Source organism: Ambystoma mexicanum, chromosome 1p (genome assembly GCF_040938575.1).
Source record: "Ambystoma mexicanum isolate Mex_15411 chromosome 1p, UKY_AmexF1_1, whole genome shotgun sequence".
Taxonomy (NCBI): domain Eukaryota; kingdom Metazoa; phylum Chordata; class Amphibia; order Caudata; family Ambystomatidae; genus Ambystoma; species Ambystoma mexicanum.
In genome coordinates this window covers 1,235,031,238-1,235,043,883 of record NC_090921.1, presented here as the reverse complement: position 1 = coordinate 1,235,043,883, position 12,646 = coordinate 1,235,031,238, and the positions used below count along the sequence as shown (strand labels likewise).

General features: G+C 46.6%; 1 protein-coding gene and 1 pseudogene across 1 annotated transcript in view; both read right to left on the bottom strand.

Moving 5' to 3' along the window:
• Positions 1-5,357, bottom strand: part of LOC138452344 (G protein-activated inward rectifier potassium channel 4-like) — an 855,022-nt gene extending 849,665 nt beyond the window's left edge. The window contains exon 1 of the mRNA XM_069604965.1: positions 4,416-5,357. The gene's annotated coding sequence lies outside the window, so the exon portion shown is untranslated. The remainder of the gene's footprint in view (positions 1-4,415) is intronic.
• Positions 5,358-6,187: 830 nt separating this feature from the next.
• LOC138461370 (small nucleolar RNA U3) lies at positions 6,188-6,384 on the bottom strand (annotated as a pseudogene).
• Positions 6,385-12,646: the final 6,262 nt, after the last annotated feature.

Below are 12,646 nucleotides of genomic sequence, written 5' to 3'. Positions count from 1 at the left end.
ATCTTCAGCACCTCCTTATGCACACACATACCCGTAGCGCATGCCCTGTGGCCCTGCTTTCCACATCATCTTCAGCACCTCCTTATGCACACACATACCCGTAGCGCATGCCCTGTGGCCCTGCTTTCCACATCATCTTCAGCACCTCCTTATGCACACACATACCCGTAGCGCATGCCCTGTGGCCCTGCTTTCCACATCATCTTCAGCACCTCCTTATGCACACACATACCCGTAGCGCATGCCCAGTGGCCCTGCTTTCCACACCATCTTCAGCACCTCTTTATGCACACACATACCCGTAGCGCATGCCCTGTGGCCCTGCTTTCCACATCATCTTCAGCACCTCCTTATGCACACACATACCCGTAGCGCATGCCCTGTGGCCCTGCTTTCCACATCATCTTCAGCACCTCCTTATGCACACACATACCCGTAGCGCATGCCCTGTGGCCCTGCTTTCCACATCATCTTCAGCACCTCCTTATGCACACACATACCCGTAGCGTATGCCCAGTGGCTCTACTTTCCATATCATCTTCAGCACCTCCTTGTGCACACATCTACCCCTAGCGCATGCCCAGAGGCACTACTTTCCATATCATCTTCAGCACCTGCTTGTGCACACACACACCCGTAGCGCATGCCCTGTGGCCCTGCTTTCCACTAGCATTAACACTCGCTCCTTACACGTATACCCGCCAAGTGCTTTTCCTGCTAAATCATCCCAAAACCTTAGAAACGTTTCCACTTAGCTTCAATGCATAACAAGGGTTTTGCAAACACAAAATACAATAGTCATACTAAAACAATATACAGATACAGTTATTCAAACTGTAACTATAAATCCCTAAACAATTACTAACTACCAAGCAGGGAGGAGCACATCGGATAGTGATGCTCTCAGTCCCGCGGGTTCTCGTGGAGCGGTGCTGATTGTACAGGCGTCGGTACTGTAAATGCAGATAGAACTGCAGAGGCGCCCAGTGGACGAGAGTTCCCTTTCCTTCCGCAGCCTGGCCCTGGATCTACACTTCCCTGCTCTGCCCAGGAACGCCTGGACTCGGGCTTTATCTGAGGGGGATAAAGCCAGACTTGCTACACAGGAATTAACGGGGCAGAAGGGTAGACCATGAATGGATGTCTCCAACACACGCACCTGTTCTTTGCATCGTGTGTCCGGTTCAGCCAGGCAACATGCACGCATATATCTAGCGCTCCAACTCCCAAGCCATTTCTACCGCCTCTGCCGCCCCGCTGTGCACTCCCCATAAGACTGCTGCGGTTTCCCACACACCCCTAACCGCGAAGCTTAAAGCTCTTTCAACCACACCATCAGTTCCAAGTGGACACATACATAAATAGTGCTGTGCCTCCATGTCCTGCATGCTCTTCTAGTTCAACAGATCTTTTGCCAGACCCCAATTGCTGAACCCCTACTATTCCCCACGAGCAAATGCATATTGCTGGACTGCAACTGCTCGTTCCCGCGAAAACCCGAACCCCTCCACCTCTTACCCCTATCACCTGTCCCCAACGCCCTCCCTGTTCTCTTCCTTCCCTGGGTGCCCCCCTGACCCCTCCACTTTCCTACCACCTGCATCGCTCCGCTCAGACATAACCCCTGTTCTGCAGCACCCCCTACCACAGCTTCACACATTCCTCCTTTCATTAACCCTGCTCTGCCACCCCTGCCCTCTACCAACATTACAACCATACCCCCACCATGCATTCCACCCTCCCCCACGCACCTCCTTCCCACTTTACATGCATGCCCCCACAATGCCTTGCCCCACCCCATCCCAACTCATCCCGCTCCCCAACTTTACACCGCATCATGCCTTACCCTGCACCCTTCCTCGCCTTGTATATTTGGGTGCCAGCTCATCTCTAAGCGGCCAATCACTTGGACAAGTTAACCTCTTAAAAGGGTCTGCCAGTCCGAAATAGCAACCAATTAATGATGGGCAGTTGGAGGGGCGAGTAAAAGACCTGGTAACCATCACCAGCACCTTCCCATAGATGCAAAGCTTTAATGTGTCTGCTTTTACACTGGCCCCTTCCTCATAACGCCATACCTTGTGCTCATCCTCCCATATCACCCTCAGCACCTCTGCATAAGCACATACACCCAGCTGTGCACTTCCCATAGAATGCAGAGCCCCTTCCTAGCCATACATGCCTTTATGCATCTATGCTTCTACCTTTACACTGGTCTCTTCCCCATACATCCATATATAGATCTCCAAGTCCCATATAACCCTGAGCACCTCTGCATAAGCACATACACACAGCTGTGAAATTTCCATAGAATGCAGAGCCCCTTCCTATTCATACATGGCTTTATGCATCTATGCTTCTACCTTTACACTGGTCTCTTCCCCGTCCATCTATATCAAGGGTTCCACATCCCAAATCACCCTGAACACCTCTGCATAAGCACATACACCCAGCTGTGCACTTCCCATAGAATGCAGAGCCCCTTTCTATCTATACACGCCGTTATGCTTCTAAGACTCTGCCCTTAAAGTGGTCTCTTCCCCATACATCCATATATAGAGTTCCACATCCTGCACAACTTTCAGCACCTCTGCATAAGCCACACACCCAGTTGTGCACTTCCCATAGAATGCAGAACCCCTTTCTATCCATACACGCCTTTATGCATATATGCTTCTACCTTTACACTAGTCTCTTCCCCATACATCATTATATAGAGCTCCACGTCCCATATAACCCTCAGCACCTCTGCATAAGCACACACACACAGCTGTGCACTTCCCATAGAATGCAGAGCCCCTTTCTATCCATACACGCCGTTATGCTTCTATGCTTCTACCTTTACACTGGTCTCTTCCCCATACATCCATATATAGAGTTCCACATCCTGCATAACGTTCAGCACCTCTGCATGAGCCACACACCCAGTTGTGCACTTCCCATGGAATGCAGAGCCCTTCCTATCCATACAGCATGTATGCACCTATGCTTCTAACTTTACACTGGTCTCTTCCCCGTCCATCCATATATAGAGCTCCACATCCCATATAACCCCCAACACCTCTGCATGAGTGCACGCAAAGCCCTGCACTGCCCATAACAGCAGAACTACCATCACATACATGCATGCATACCTACATGCCTACATACATACATGCAGTGCTCCTGCTACCCATTCCACGGGTCCCTTCCCCATACACAAACACCTAGTGCTTTACTTCGACCACAAGAATGTCCTCCCAGTCTTTGAGGCGTTCTATAGCCACGTGTCCCCAGGTGCACAGCATCACTGATGTGCTGGCCATGAAGCCAGTCTCTCTGGCTCTGGACCATATATCTTCCTGGTAGGCACCTCTAGAAAATCCTGCTGCCCATCTACAGCATACCCTAGTGCTGCCTTGCATCTGTCCTGTTCGTGATCCCCACGGCTCTGCATCCTGAGAGCGTCTCGCATAGTCTAACAGATCGAGCACGATTCTCCAATGGATCCCTCTCTGGGGATCTAGCTTTCAAATGCATCTCAAGAAAGCAGGCCCTCCCCTCGCACCTTCCAATCATCTGGTCTGTACCTGGCCGCGCCTTCCAAGGTTCTGGTCCGGTACCTGGAGTTCTTGTTGGCTATCCCAACAGCTCTACCTCTTCTCTGATTCTGGACTGTCATGTTATGGAATCTAGCCCAGTAAATGGATTCCCAGTACATGGCCAGAACAACCCTCAGAACTCCCTTTGCTGGTCCAGCAGCTCCACATTGTGCCACTCTTCCTGAAGCCACAAACTATCAGCCTATCGGATAGAAGGCTGTGAAAGTGCACTTCTGTAAACAGTTCTTCATACACTACCCTTGCGTTGTCCCTATCTTTGATTGTTGGCTGGCTGTTCCTGTCCCTGCCTCTGTCATTGCATATCCTCTGCACCCCATGTTACTCTTTCTAAATTCCAACTCTGTCCAATGCATTCCACATGCCTGGTGCAAGCCTTCCCCACTCCCCCTCGAACGCCCTGAGATCATCGTCCCTGCCTGTAAAGCGCTCCCCTGCTATAAACCCGGCAGAAGGTCTTCTCTGGTCACATACCAGCAGTGCAAGTCTATTGGCACCGAGCCACAGGCTTAAAGACACTCATCCCAATCGCCACAGAAGGCACTGGACCCCGAATCCACATATCCTCTTCCTTGGCCGTTCACCCCCAAAATATTGTACTTGAACCAGCACTTGCATTCCAGGGCAGAACCGTGGTCCTCAATTCTCAGACTCCTCGGGGGCACGCGCATACTTTCCTCGTGTGGTCCTACATGCCCAACAGCCATCACTGACCTTGCCAGCCAGACACATAACAGTAGCGATACAATCCAGCAGGTAGCGACACATTCACAAGTCGCTGGACCGTCTGCGGCCACCCTCCACAGACCCCCTCACCTGCGACTCAGCTCCGCCGGGCGCCTTCTCAGGAGCCGAAGTGGGGAGCCAGCCCCAGCACCCAGCGTGTACCACGCGGCTCCTATAGGAAGCAGCACCGAGCTGAACCCACACAGCGCTGAGCGCGCCTTCTGCCTCCAGCGCGCAGCGAGTCACGGTACGCGCCGTCTCCCGAGTGCCACGGGTGCCAGCCCTGGCAGGGGGGTGCTGCCCGCTTTGCTCTTCGAGCCGAGCTCGCATTGGAAATCCACACTTCAAGAGAGACGCAAAGCTGTTCAACGGGATACCGGGGACCACACTTTCAGGAGGGGTGGGGGGCAGGGGTTGCGCGAAGGAGGGGGAGGAGGGAGCCGGAGAGCGGGAAGGGATCGAGGCAGGGAGCAGCAGAAGAGGGTAGAGACCCCGTACAGAGCGAGAGGACCGTGAAGAGGGTGAGCGAGAGGGAGAACAGCGTAGGGGGACTGAAAAGAGGCAGACCAGGAAGGAGAAGAGGGAGAAAAGGGAGAACAAGGGAGAATGGTGAGTGGTTCAGGGAAAACGGCAGAAGGGGAAAGACATCGGGCGAACGGGGACGTGGCGAGAGGGAAAGCGAGAGGGGAGTGAGAGAGCAGAGAAGGATGAGGAAGGGAAGGAAACCAGTCAGATGAAAGAGAGAGAGCGTGGAGGAGAAAAGGCAGCACATGGAGTGCGCATAGAGAGACCAGGACGAGAGAAGATGAAAGGAGCAAGGATTAGAAACGCCACCGAGAAAGAGCTGAGGGGGACCGCGAGAGGAGAACGAGAGAAGATGGAGACACACCGCAGCAGGTGCGAAGCAGGCATGGACGGGGAAGGAAGGACTAGGAGAGAGGGGTGCCACGGGGGTTGGAGGGAGAGTGTGTCCTCTGGAGGACGGGGAGACGGAATCCGGGCGGATGCACAGCACCCGTGAGGGTGGTACGAAGAAGGAAATGGGGTACGGGGAAACTATGGGGAACAGAAAGGAGGGTGCTGGAATGAGGAGAGAGGAGAGGGTAGGCGACAACATGTGGCGTGAGTGAAAGACGCGGATACTGGCAGGGGGTCGACATCCCAAAAGGAAGTGGGATAATGTTGACTGGAGGGTGGAAGCCTGAAAACGGGCAGCACGCTGGAGAAGGGGGGAGAGAAGAGAAACAAGGTCACTGGAGGGCAGAGGATTTGGGGTGCAATGATAAAAAAAAAGCTGGGAATGGAGAAGAACTGGCGCGAGAACAGGAGATGGGAGGTAAGGAAGGCCAACTGCAGCTGTGTCGCTAAATATTACTATTAGGCGAGGACCGCTAAACTAGTTGGTACAAGTAGACTAGGTGGGCACACACCGATGTGGGCCAAAAGGCCAAACAAACGGTTTGAAGTAAGCCTCTGTTTTAAAAACCTGTTTGCAGTTATTAAAAATATGGCTTTCGGACAGTCCAGAATATGTTTGGCCAAGAAAAGTCTACTTCAAGTTAATATTCATCAAAACAAAGTTACTCTGAACAGTTAGTTGCAAACGGCATTTTCAGCAGTGTTTACTCTTCCGCATGCTCTAATGTTGGATTTTCATCCAACGCTTATTTAGGAGTCATTTCTTGTGCTATAGCTTTAAAACCTCGAAGGTAAACAACACATTAGCGAAAGTATTTCAAAGTCCCTTCCTCTTAATCGGGTAATTGAGAGCTCACTTTTTTTATTTATTTTTTTATTTTTCACCAAGCAACCCTGAGAAAAGGAGAGCTCTCTCTATTTTTCACCAGAATAATGAGCAGCTAACCACTCAGTTTGTGTTCCCTTCCTCCAGCCCTCCTGTAAGGGAGAGAGGAACGGTCATCAATAGCAGACAGCAGCTGCATAAATGCAACACTGTCCACTTGCTTCACGCTCAGAAGAGAACACTTCAACTCTTCCTCGTGGTTAGCGAAGACCAGACACTTTCAAACACATTTCCTCATTTTTTTTTTGTAAAAATATCTTTATTAAGTGCTTACAGATGATACAAGGGTAATAAATTCAATTCAATAAGAGCTCACGCCCACATCACCATAAACAGTACCTTTACAACTCTAACATTACATGAAGCATTTCAACGGTCATCCCCTCGGCGATTTGATTCAATCTTCTGGTGTATAACCAGCTATGGAAAGTTGACATCATTTTCTGGGGGAACTCCCCCCCTTCGCACGGGTGTCGGGCGGATTGTCAGTAGTGTCAGCAGGTCTGGGGCTGGATTGCCATTGTTGTGGGAGGGAGTGAGGTAGTTGAGCAAGGTTTCAAATGATGTTCATGCCCTGGATATAGGGTGCTGGCTGCTTTGCATAAAAGCAAAGTGCATTTTGGGAACATAAGAATGACCACCAATTTATCAAACATGTCTGTGCTAGTAATTCACACGTGTATTCCTTCTGCGCGTGCAAGGCAATCTTGGTATCTTGCTTGTTTCCTTTGTCAGAATAGTCACCCTGAAAAAGGTGGGGTGTAGACTAATGCCTCCCTCAACCGGGATAGAAATCTAGACAAAAAACCTCCTGTGGGAGCCACGTAAAACTTCTGTGACTCTCACCATTCAACTCTCATTCTCACTCGTACTCAATACACCAACCTTCCAAACCATATTCCTACTGCAGGCACATACCCAAGGTCTTATGGCCGACAAAATATGTCTGTGTTCTAAATTTCAATGTACAAAAATAATAAAAATATTATTTTTATTACATAAACAAGAGATACAAATTCAAATAAACCAATGCCAGTTTTGTGTCCACTCAGGGTGGACTACTCTTCACAGCAATTTGTGATGGGGTTAGTAGAAGTACCTCAATATACTTGAAAAAGGTGTGTTGTGAACCAAGCTGACACAAAATTCACTTCTCTCTTCTACAGATGTGAGTCTGGACTTAGAGCCTAAATTCCTTTTATCTGGCCATATGCAATATTCATAGCCATCTTAGATATTTCCCTTTGGCCAAATTATATTCGGCAAACACATACAATATAGACAGCTGGTAAGCTAAAGTGTGCTCCGTCTCAGCTCCACATTAATAAACTTGATGCGCTGTGGAAACCAAAAGAATTTCGACAAACATATATTTCGGCCTTGATTGTGGGTCGGTTTTGACTGGACCAACCCTAAGTTTATATAAGCCTTCATCCAGACAAACAACACACTAAAGTCCCCTTGGTGAATATGTGATGTTGGGCATAAATGGACTCTTTAATTCTTGAGCTGTTGCTCTTGGGACTCTTGGTAGATGTCCCTCTCACATGCAACAAATGCAGTTCTGAAAATGATACTTATATCGTCCGATTTAAATTATCAGTGCTGAATTCTTACTCGCACCAGGTTTTTCCAAGGCAAAAAATTTCTCTGGGAGTTCTAATAGAGGAACTGGGTAAACTCTGCTGTTGACTTGTGCAGGCTGCTTTGTGGGGTGAAAATACAACCCGAGGGTGACAGAGATGGAGAGGCCATGCTAGGCCCTATTGTAAGAGTAAAGCTGGCTGATGTTGTGACCCATTGGAAAATGCAGGCCAGTTCAAAACATTGTTTTCCAACATAATACCTAGTGAATGAACAAAAATTGGCCTATTTCAACATTAGTAAAATACAAAGACACCGAGTTGAAGGAGAGTGTCCCTTAGAACTGGTATATTGCTAAATGTGTCCAATGGAGTCAAACAAAATGAAACAGTTTGGGCTGCAGATGTTGACTTTGTGTAAATTGGGAAAAGGCACCTTTGACAGATTTAAAACCACAGCAGTGCAGTGTGGAAAGAAAAGATACATTTGAAATACAGCACATTTGAAAAATACCAAGGAGGAATTGTGCCTTACATTTAAATAGTGGAGCCAAGTGACATATTTCGGAGAAAGACTCTTACTTTTCACAAATAAACTGACATTCAAATAGAAAGGCCCACTTGTTGGATTTTTCTACATAACTGTGGCCTATGTGTGATAATACATAAAGTGAACTCATATCTGTCTAAACCGTATATGTCAATAAAGATTGTATTTTAAACCACATGGTCAGAGATAATGTTAAAATGTTACAAGTAAGCACATATTGTCGATTTAAAGTTGTATTTTCTGAAATATGGATGCAGCTGGTGTTTTCCAAGTGAACTGAAAGGTCTGCGCCTTTGAAAATGGGAAATCAAGACCTGGCCTGGGCACCCCAGGAAAAGAAGGCCTGGTTTTCATTTGTAAATACAAAGAATTAACAGAGAATTAGATCGTATTTGTGGGATTTGCAGATAACACAGCCAGCAGAAAATGCCTTCAAGGCCAGGTTTTCCCATCAACTGTGCATTAGTAGCCAACAGAAATGACCTTGTCAGGACTAACTCGACCTCAAGAAACGACTTCAATGCTACTAATTAATCAAACATTGTGTATGAAACAGATTGCTGATAAGCAGATGTTCAGATCAGGTGATCATAGAGAAATGCAACTTAGGGATAAGTGGGGGCTTTGTGAAACTGAGGGACCCATCTGATGTCTTGCCATATGATTAACATTGGGCCACCTTTTATTTAATAACAAGAGAACCTTATGTCCCAGTGAGCCCATGCGGGACTCATATTAAATGGGAGAAAAAGCCAGTTTGGGTGATGGATACAACTTGAGTTATGAGAAAAAATATGATTCTGGCCTTCCCATAATTCAGAGGGAATAGAAAGTTGGTGTGATGATAGGTTATGGGAGTAAGGTTTGAATCTGGAAGGGGCAGATTTGTGACTAGTTCAGCTCAGAAGTAAATCGATAAAAATGGTAGCTCCTCACAGGAAGGGCGTGCCTAGATATGATTAGTATTTTCTGATGCGCCATAAAATATAGAACGCAAAAATATATATGTGCCTCCAGTTATCTGAAAAATTAGGGTAGCTGCCGTGTTGTTAGATTTTAAGGTCACTGATAAAGTTAAACCCACATGTCATTTTGGGATGATGAACCTTTGTCCTCCCTCAGCCTCCATCATTCACACCCCCTAACTCCCTGTCCTATTAGCAGACAGTGGGCATATTGGAATAGGGAGACGGCTGGCCAATCTGTAGCATGGGAAGTTGTAATAGTAGCGTTCTGTTTCAATCATTAAGGCTATGTCAAGTAGAATCGAAAAGGACACCCACCTGAATAACAAACAGCAACAGTGGATGATACGAGAATTTACCTGGTCGCCCTGAGTCTACCCAGAGATACTAGGAGGTAGATGCAGGGTTTCCAGGGAAACCCTCTGGGGAATAAAACCCTGTCCTAGATATTGTTGTTGAAGTCTTCCCCTGTTGTTAAATGACTAGGATTCGGAAGAGGCGTGTTCTTTCTGTAACGCTGGAGATGTCAAGAGTGTTTCCAGGTTGTGTACTACAGTGGACATATAAAGAAAGTGTTAACAGCAAAAGCCTGCCAGAGTTAGCTTCGTAGAAAAAGGAAAGATGCTCACCGATATTAGGAATTTAGCGAGTCTCGTTATGTTGAGGTAACGTTTCTTTCAATGGAAATGAAGGATAGTATGCTGCATGAATAGAGATGGAAACAAGTATGAAGGATAAGTATTTAGAAGCGGTTAGAAATATGAGAAATTGACTGATTACAGAGAAATAGCATTCTGTCTAGATGCTTTGCTAAACTTGTTGAGCAGAGCGTGGAACTGTCTGTTCTTCAGGCTCGAGAGCTTACTTCTGGGTCTCCATTGCCGTGGTAATGATAACGTGAATCCAGAAAGCAGCTGCAAAATGACAGGAAAATGTTGAGAATATACGAGCGGGTTGCTTGCAAGTAAGTTAAATGTAATGACACGATTCCTACCTTGCTTCCTAACATGATATTGGCAAATTGAGAGAATGGTATGACTCTGGACGTAGAGAGGGCAAGAACTTCGTCCCGAGTGGTATCAACTCCTAACAAGGCAGAGAAGACAGGTTTAGAAGGCAAGGAAAGATGAGGTGTTAGTGAACAGAAGAAAATCTAGTAGCAAACTTATGAAGCAGAGTTACGGCAACAGTAGCAACGCAACGTGGCTCGGATCCAGCCACCCTATAACAGCATCCGGGAAACAAAAGTCGTAACCGCCCATCCACACACCCAATAGAGTCTGGAGCCTGACACACAGACTGAGGAGCCATGTTGGAAGGACAAAAGGAAACCGTACCAATTCCTTTTCACCGCTGCTACAAAGACCACCTAAAACGGCAGGACATGACAGAAGTATGATAATAATGGAGTGTCACCAGCCCTATAAGATATCATTTTTCTTTCGGAGAGGGATCTTTCTCTGACTTTCTGACTATTGGGACCTCTCTTTGGACTTTTGATTTTTCTCCTGACTTTCCCACTCTATTGCTGGATTTAGTCTGCTTCGGGAGTCTTGCAAAGAACTCACAGAGAGACAAGAGAGCTACCAAGGCCTTAAACCTTGCATGGGAGACGGAGATTGGGAAATCTAGAAGCTAGCTGGGCCTACCATTTGAGGAGCAAGAGGAAGTCTGGGTGCTGGGGACTACACTTGACCGAAGCCTTTGACCAGATCTGTGCTGTCCTCGGAGGAGCTCTACTGTTTCCGTGGATGCCCCATAACCAGGGCCTCCCATGTAAGTAGATTAATCTAAATGCCAAAAAATGTGTGGGGGGAATCTGCCCGCCTTAATCTTCATCTCGCATAGCGGTATGGGGGGGAACTGGGGAGACCTGTGGTACATTTTATTAAATCAAACTCAGATTAATTCCACTATAGGATTGTACCCTATCGATTTAAATTGAATTGTGTTGGGAACTGCCTGTCTGAATCCTTTTCATTAATTCCCTTATAGAAAATAACAGGATGATTGTTGCAAAACACAATTTTCCATTTATTTACTTGCATCCCAAAAGGATTTTCCCAAGGCCCTGAATTTTGTGCAAATAAAAGCCCAAAACGATTTTCCCATTGAGTTCCTTTCCTGACTTTGCATTTCAAATAAAAAAAACACTTTTTTTCATTGTGTCTATTTGTCAAACCCTGCCTTTTAATAAAAAGCCAAAAGATTGTGCTACTGTATTACCACTCCCCGTACCTTGCCTTCAAACCGGAGGGATTCATATCTAATTGATGCCTGGGTGTGAGGGTTACTGGGAGAAAAGAGTGATAACCCAAGCAATCACTGGGGGTTGGTTAAAATTCTATCATTGTTAATGTGCAAGAAATACTCTGTGTGGGTTGATGTAACGTCTCTAAATTCTACCCGTGTGTTGTAGTATCTGTAAGTTCATTAGAAAATTAGAAATACAAGTCAGTCAATTGGTGCAAGTAGTTTGAAATTGTGACATTGTGTTGTGCCACAGCATTGGTGGCTGATGTTTTGGTGGCTATTAATCTTTGTCAAACCTTAAATTAATATATATTCTTACTATACAAAAGCCTGGTTCTTTGCTCATTGGTGGTAAAGAAGGTAATTGCCGGGGTGGTCTGAGACAGGTTGGAGGCCTAACTAAAGTTGAATCTGTATAAGTGCTTTGGGTGCCCGCCACCTTGCTTGGGTGGGGGAAGAAACTTCTTGAGTTGAGAGTGACCACCTAATTAATCGTGACAAAACTGGGGGCTCTTGGTCGGGAATTGGTTGAGTGTCTTCACTTGTGACAGTGCAGTCGCAGCAGCCTATTCATTTGGGTGTAATTGCATTGCAGTGGATGGAAAGTTGTGTTGCATTGTCAAGGTGCCAACCAGACCTGTAGCCTGGGTTCCGGGGCAGTGTATAGATAAAACAGTGTTGATTCTGAGTTGTCACTGTGAGTGAAAACTGAGCAGGAACAGGGTTAAGATTTTTGTCCTTGCATAGTGAGTATATAAGGTGCAGAACACATTTCAGAATGAGCACTTTGGAAATCAGTATGGTCAAGAAGCACCTCCTATCCAAATTGTTTATTAAAGGTAAATGGGTAGAACAAGAACATGAAATGTGGCAAGCCAGAATGATGCAGTAGGTTACCTCTGCAAATGTGGACATGTGGCTGGATAATGGGCTGTTTCGTAGGGCCCTAAAAAACTTTTAAATGACACAGACCAGCAAAGATGAGCACATTAAAATGGCTCAGCTCACAGCATACATATATTTCCAAATGCTGATCATGGAAGAAAGACACCAGACTAATGTGGCCTCTGTGCAAAACCAGGCTGAGCTTCTGAATCAAGCCCAGAAAGAGCTGAAACAATTAGAAGCGAAAGTGCAACAGAGCCAAAACGTAGAAAATATTATTG